Genomic DNA, 7,726 nt, shown 5'->3' with positions numbered 1-7,726 from the left:
AATAAACAGTCAAAAATTCAAATGAAGTTTTGCATTGGGAAAATCTGCTACAAAAGCCTGACCCAAGCCAATTTTCAATTGCTTTATGTGAATGTGAAAGCTGGACAATGAATAAAGAAAACCAAAGAAATATTGATGCATTTGAATTATGATGTTGGTGAAGAATTAAATATATCATTGATTGCCAAAAGAACAAACAAATCTGTCTTGGAAGAAGTACAGCCAGAATGCTCTTTAGATGCCAGTATCCAGATTTCATCTCTCAGATGTCAGACACGTAATCAGGAGGGACCAGCCCTTGGAGAAGGTCATCATGCTTGGTAAAGCAGAGGGTCAGTAGGGGTAGGGAAAGAAGAAGGTACTTTTATGATGCAAATTTAATTTCTTGTCTTAGGAAACACAAAAATTTAAATGGATTGAGTAGTGTTAGTTTTAATGAGTAGAATCCTGGTATGGCTCTGTGGGATAATGCACTGGACTGCAAGGTCAGTGGTTCAAATTCATCAGTCACCCCTTGGAGATCCTCTAAACAGTTGTTATGAGTCAGAACCAACTTGACAGCACTTAACAACAACAACAACTCAATGAAATGAACTGCCATATTGACTGCAATCTTGGGTTGAAATATAGCAATTATGAGGATGGTGCAGTCCCAAGTAGTGTTTCATTCTCTTGGACTTGAATTAGCTTTGAGTTGGAACAGACTCAAGGGCATTTCGGAGCAACAACCACATAAGTCATATAGGTTATCAATCTAAAACTTCTATATTTTATTCCTAAAATTTAAATTCCACAATGTTGGATTATATTGATAATTAACTGACAATGCTATTTAATTACAAACTTCTTAGATTTTTCTGAAGGGAAAGGTTTTGATGAACATATATTTAATGTCTTTTACCAGAATTACACCAGAGAAATAAGATATATAAGAATTTATTATTTTCATTAAAGAAAATCAATGATGTTCAGAAATGTCATCCCTTTTTCCTTCTTATATATCCTATGGTACCCAATAAAACTAGCTATGCTAAATGATTAATTCCTTCCTACATTTAAAATGGAATGTCTGCTACAAAACTAAATCACGGACACTAGGCAGCATGGCATAAATCCTTCACAGGGTGCTATAACCTTTATCGTTTTTGAAATGTGCCCCAGCAAGCTGCCTGCAGGCATATGTACAAGGGACCCATATGACATTTGCATAGCCATTGTATCAGATTAGACTTTGTGATCCTCCCACATCATTAAGCAAAGCTTGAACAGAGCAGATGCATGACAGATTGTCCAAAGCCTAACACAGCTCTGCAACCAGGAAACAATAGGACTTGCTTCACACTCACACCACTCCTCATTGCGAAGAACACTCTGACAGGAGGTGATCTTCAAGTTATTGTTGTTAAGTGCCATTGAGTCAGATCCTACTAGTAGTGAGTATAGGGTTCTCAAGGGGCTGGTAAGTTTGAACTGCCAATATTCTGGTTCAAGGTGACCTTGCAGTCCAGTGCATTGTCCCACAGTGCCACACCATGAGTCCGATCTTTAAGGTGGAGACATGCATCTAGCATCAACCCCTTTTACTAGCACATAATTAACCATTAACAGCAAGATCCTTTTCTACTATCCAGGGTTTAAGAGCAGACAGCAAATATTTTACAGCTGGCATATTCTTGAGTAACTGAAAGAGCCTTGTGAAGTTTGTTTGTTTGTTTGATCACTGATTAATTTCCTTATGGTGAAAGAAATTATGTTGTCCTTAGTCCCTACCAGCTGAAACCCTACCAGCTGAATTTTATTCACTTAAATTAACAAAACAGTTTTTGATGTTATCGGTGTGTTGTTGTTAAGTGCCATCAAGTCAATTCTGACTCATAATGACCCTGTACATGGTTTCTGAGAAGCAACTGGTGAGTTTGAACTGCTGACTTTGTGATTCACCATCCAGTGTTTATCCTACAGTGCCACACCTGTATACAAGAATAGGCACACTGTTGTAAAGCAGGTAAATTGAAACTTTTTTTGTGTGTGTGCTTCTTTTAGGGTGTAGATGATCAATCTTGGTGGAATCTGATGTTTCTCTGTGTTTTAAAATTACTGATAAATTGTGATGAGGAGATGTGGCAGCAATGGCCCAGAACGTACTAACCAGAGTTCCAGGAAAAGAGATAGTGGGTCTGAGTTCTAGCCCCAAATGCAAAGCAAAATAACTATTCAGATCTGGACAAGTCCCTGAACTGTCTGTGTCTTCTATTCCATGCCTATTGAATACGCACATAATTTTTCATTCAAATCAGGACATGTTTGAGAGTGAGTAAGAATGTAAGTAATAATTACACCAATAATGGATATAAGCTTGGACTATTCTGGCAAACCAGGGTTCGAGGTCACCTTGCTTACCTATAAAATGCAATTTATCATGAAATGATCTCTGATATCTAGTCTTTAAAAATGCTATGATATGGAACAAATCCTTACAGCAAGAGTCATTCCCACCCCTCCACACAGAGTAGACAGGGATGGGCAACTTGGACATTGGCTACTCAAAATGGGGCGGGAGGGCTACAAAGGCAAGAAGTGACTGGCTTATAAGCTTTCAAGAGGGAACCTAGATCCAGACGGCCTGGACAAAGGTAGAATCTCCACTGAGTAGTATCCAATCTGTCTAGGCGGGGCTGATGAAATGAAATGCAGACGGGTCTCTTGTGATACAGAAGTGAATAATTGTTATCAGGACTGATTGTGTAGGTTGGAAATGTAAAGGTAGACATTTTATAGCAAGGAAGGAAGTGATTAATTTTCCAGTCTAGGAGCGGAAGTCCCTAGGACCATTAGCAGAGAAGAGCTGAGAGTGGGACCCTACCCAGAGAAGCATTGATGCCTGAGATGGAAGCAGAAATGATGACATGGAGTGATGGAGCAGCTGGAGACTTTAGATCCAGATAGGGAGAGAGACTATGTGCTGAAGACCAGGGGGAGGGGTGTGGGGGACAGGTTTCCAGGGTATAACCTTTGGTTGGTAGATGATGCATGGAGGGGATTGTAACCATGGCAATGAAATGATATACGAAAGAATGAATGTAAAACTGATGTTCTCCCATGTAAACTATCACATAACTCACAATAAAACATTTTAAAAAATGCTATGATATGAGGTCAAGGTCTTTTTGATAACAATGGCACAGGAGGGATGAAAACTAAGAAAAAGAAGGAATAGATGAGGCAGTGAGAGGAAGGACCAGAAGACAAGCAAGAATAGTCTTGTTTTATTTTGCATCCTATGTTATCTACCTATTTACCATTAGAAAGGAAGATCCACTTGCTTTCTTATTAGTCTAGATTATTTAAAAACCAAAACTCTTTGAATTCTTCTTATATTGAATTCTTTTTATTTTTTACATTTACATTTACATTAAATGTAAAGTCCTTTTACATTTAAAGAAACTGAAACTTGGGGAGATTAAGTGACTTGCTCAAGCACACATAATAACTAAATGGAAACTGATATTTGCCCCCAGGTGTCTTCTTACTTAAAAGCAAAGTTCCTGGAGATCTTAACAACTGTCTAGATAACTGGTGGATTTTACCTGCCAACCTTGTGTTTACCAATCCAGTGCTTTCCCTCAGGACCACAGCTCTTCAAAAAGCTGTTGGAAAATATTCATTATCTTTGAATTCTACTTTTCCATGATTTTTTTAAAGTTCATGTGTGTGTATGTGTATGTCTGTATGCATACATTGCTCAAGAAGCTAAGGCAATTCTGTGTGAATTAAGAGTAACAGAGAAAGTGACTCCAGGATGTGGCTAAAGAAGCTTAAAGCATTATATTTTAAGACCGCACATCTTCACCAAGACCAATTAGCTTGATTTTGAAGGGGAAGATGTAAAATTTTATTAATAAATTTTCTATTATTAATAGATAATCAAATTCAGGAATGGAGAACTCAGCCCTTACAAAATAGTAATTACTATAGCAAAAGATTGCAAAATACTCCATTCATGTGTAAGAAGAACACAGTTCTCTCTCTTCTCTGTACTGGTGTAACCAAGCCTTCTGACTTTAGTTTGTGTAATTATCTCAGCAGATTCAGTAATAAGGGCTGGCTTGGTGAGAGGACTTGGTGAACGCCAGCCAATGTAAAATAGACCACCTGCAGGAAGTGAAAACATTTGCAAAGAGATGCAAGTAATGTAAAATCTAACCAAAAAGTCATTTAAACATCAGGTAGTACATTTGACAGCTATATACCAGAGTTATAACTTTTCTTTTAAAATAATCTTATAAAACGTTAATTTAGAAAAACAATGGATTCAATTTTTTTAATTCCTTGAAATGCATTCTATGCTTCAATTCTTAGATGAAAGTCCTCCTAAAATGTGATTTATTAAGTTTTTCAACAGAAAGTGGAATAGCTGAAGAAGAGCTGCAATTTTCCCTTGATGACTACAGATCTTATTGTGCCTTTGGGTCATCTTTCAGATCTTTGTTTTCATTGTACCTGACCTTTCATGTAGAGATTTTAAACAATAGGCCTTTGGATATAGCCTGGATAGTTCTTTTAGAAAAGAAAGCTCAAATATTAGCTTGTCAACTGCTAAATGTCTCTTTGATTCTAAAAAACAATTAAGCAATTTCAGATTCCCATTACTGGGTCTAACTGATGGCTTTAATGTTGCCATACTGGCAGCTATGTCATGACTATGGGGCTTCAAACACCAACTGATCAACCAGTTAGTGGACATATTTTAACAGAGTTTCCATATTAAGACAAGAAAGGTCTGTGATGTGGTTCTAAAAGTAGCTACTAAAACTTAACGGGTCACAATAGGATATCAGCTAATATAGTGCTGGAAGATGAGCTGTCTAGAACGGAAGGCCCTCAAAATACAGTGATTGCAACAATGAACTGGAGGTTCCCAGTGATCATGCTGATGGTGCAGAACTGGACAATGTTTTTGTTCTGTTGTAGACAGGCTCAACATGAGTCAGAGCCAATTCTACAGCTACTAACAACACTGGGTCTTACTGTTTTGAATATGCAGAATCATAAGAATAATCTCTACAGAGATTTCGAATCTGCTTTGGGATTTGAATATCCTTTGCCTCCATGCTTAAAATTATCATTGTTTTTGGTAAGTGCCATGAAGTCAGTTCCAACTCACAGTGAACTGTATAGGGTTTCCAAGGAGTGGCTGGTGAGTTTGAACCTCTGATCTTACAATTAGGAGTCTAGTGCTTATCTGACAGTGCCACATCATACCCAATGTTTTTTTTATGCAGAAGAAACTAATGACATTGTTACCAGTGTGGATGACATCGGTACTACAACTTCCCAGACCTTATGTTTCTACTATAGACAGCAAGTAATCTGCTTTCAGTGTTCGCTTTATTTTTTATCTAATGAATGATCTCATATCTGGCTAACTGCCCTTCTTGCACACTATCCACAGCCCTAAAAGAAAGTTGATTTTTCTGATACAAAGTATATGCAACTATTAAAAAACCATGAGCGAGTAAATATAGCCTAGCTGGGACTCTTAGATAGTGTTTGATGAGACATTAGAAACATACCAAACATCATCAGGAAACTTTCTTTCATTAAACTGAAATTTGAATTAATATGGCCATAAACCACCAAATTCTATAAAATAAAATAAATATATGTTCATAAAGATCTTTTTCACATAAGTCACATAATTGTTTTTATTGTGATGAAAGGAATTAGAGTAGTTCTTTCATAAAGTTGAACAGAATAGGACAGTAAAATAAAAGAGTCCAGTTTTACCGGATTCTATCTCTCAAAACAGTAATCTTAAATTTAATACACTTTATTCAACAATGAGCATCTCTGGAGCATTTATATAGATTGGTGTTAATTGCCACCTAATTGGTTCTGACTCAAAGCATATAGAGTTTCTGAGAGTGTCTGGTAGGTTTGAACTGCGAACTCATGTTTACCATTCCACTGTTTATTCTACAGAAACACACCAGGACTGTTATATAGGATTACTGGCAAGTGTTGCTGAGTCGTTTCCAACTCATAGTAACCCTGTATAGTGTTTTCAAGGCTCTAAATCTTCATGAAAGCAGAAAGTGTCATCTTTCTCCCAACGAGTGACTAGTGGGCTTGAACTGCAGACCTTGTGGTTCCCAGTCCAGTGTTTATCATACAGAACCACCACACTCCCTTATGTAGGATGTCCTAGTTGTTATTTGTCATCAAGTCCGTTCCACTTCATAACAACTCTGTATAGGGTTTCTGAGGCTTTAAAACTTTGTGGCAGCAGAAAGCCTTATCTTTCTTCTGCAGAGCAACTGGTGGGCTCAAACCACAGACCTTGTGGTTGGCAGTCCAGCATTGATCATATGGAGCCACCATGCTCCCTTATGTACAATTGTTGTTATTACAGTGCCAACAAGTTGACTCCAACTCATAAGGAACCTATGTAGGGTCTCAGAGGAGCAGCTAGTAGGTTTGAACTACTGACCTTGTGGTTGACAGTTTAGTGCTGATGCTACAGTGCCATATCAGGAGTCCCTTATTCACTTGCTAAACAGTATAGTGTAGTAGAGTCAAAGTGGTAGATGGGTGGGATGAGAATGAAAACACTTACAATAATTGTTTTTCAAAACAGTATTTGTTGTTGTTGTAGATGGTCACTATTGTTATTTATTCTCCTAACTTAAAGTGCACTAGAAAAACAAATTATAAACAGGTAGCAGAACAGTGCAAAGGGAACATAGGAACATAAAAAAGCGAAGTTGCCTTTTCTAAACGAGAGTCAATGTAACCCATTCCTTAACCCTTCATCTGGCTGGACACCTCCTCTGAGAGTAATAACAGAGAAAATTATCTCCAAGCAGACAAAAGCAAGTGCTGCGGTTCCTTACTCTCCTGTTCTTCATCACATGCACCACACGGGTTACTAGAAATAAATATAACTTATGTAATATTGAACCCAAAGTGGGTAATAGCCATTACCTGCTGTTCTCCGAGATGGTTAATAGATTATCTAGGAAATTGCACTGTGCTTCCAAGGAGGAAGTGACTTACTCTGCTATAGAGTTGTTTCTGTGTATGTGCTTTTTAATAGTCCTTCCATCATTGCAATGTACAAGAGAATGCTAATCCCACAGTTAGAACATGTCCATTGGAGAAAATCCAAACAAAGAAGGCCCAGGGTTATATACAGAGAGACAGACACATATAGCATCCTTCAGCCATTTTCCTTTTACCATTGTCATTTTCTCTTACCATTTTCCATTACCATTGTCAACTCAAAGGATATAAAGAGTATATTTTGAGAAAGGCGTCCTTATGGTCAAATGTTTGACTGCTAACCTTTAGGTTAGTAGTTTTAACCCACCAGCTGCTTCATGGGAGAAAAATGTGTCTTTCTGCTGCCATGAAAATTACATCCTTAATAACCCAAAAGAGCTGGTTGTTTCTATCCTGAAGGACCATCATTAAGACCACTTCACTTTCAACAAGCAAAGTTCTATCATTTGCATACTGCAGGTTGTTAATGAGTCTTCTTCCAATCCTGATGCCATGTTCTTCTTCAAACAATCCAGTTTCTCGAATCATTTGCTCAGCATACAGTTGGAATGAAGTCCTGGCGTGGTGCTATGATTAATGCACTGTACTGCAAAGAGTATTCCAAAGTATTCCAAAGAGAGGTGACCCAAAGGAATGCGGAAATCATCGGACAATCTCTTTGATA

The sequence above is a fragment of the Chrysochloris asiatica genome, unplaced genomic scaffold (genome assembly GCF_000296735.1).
Source record: "Chrysochloris asiatica unplaced genomic scaffold, ChrAsi1.0 scaffold00053, whole genome shotgun sequence".
Lineage (NCBI taxonomy): Eukaryota > Metazoa > Chordata > Mammalia > Afrosoricida > Chrysochloridae > Chrysochloris > Chrysochloris asiatica.
Note: the sequence above shows the minus strand (reverse complement) of the source record.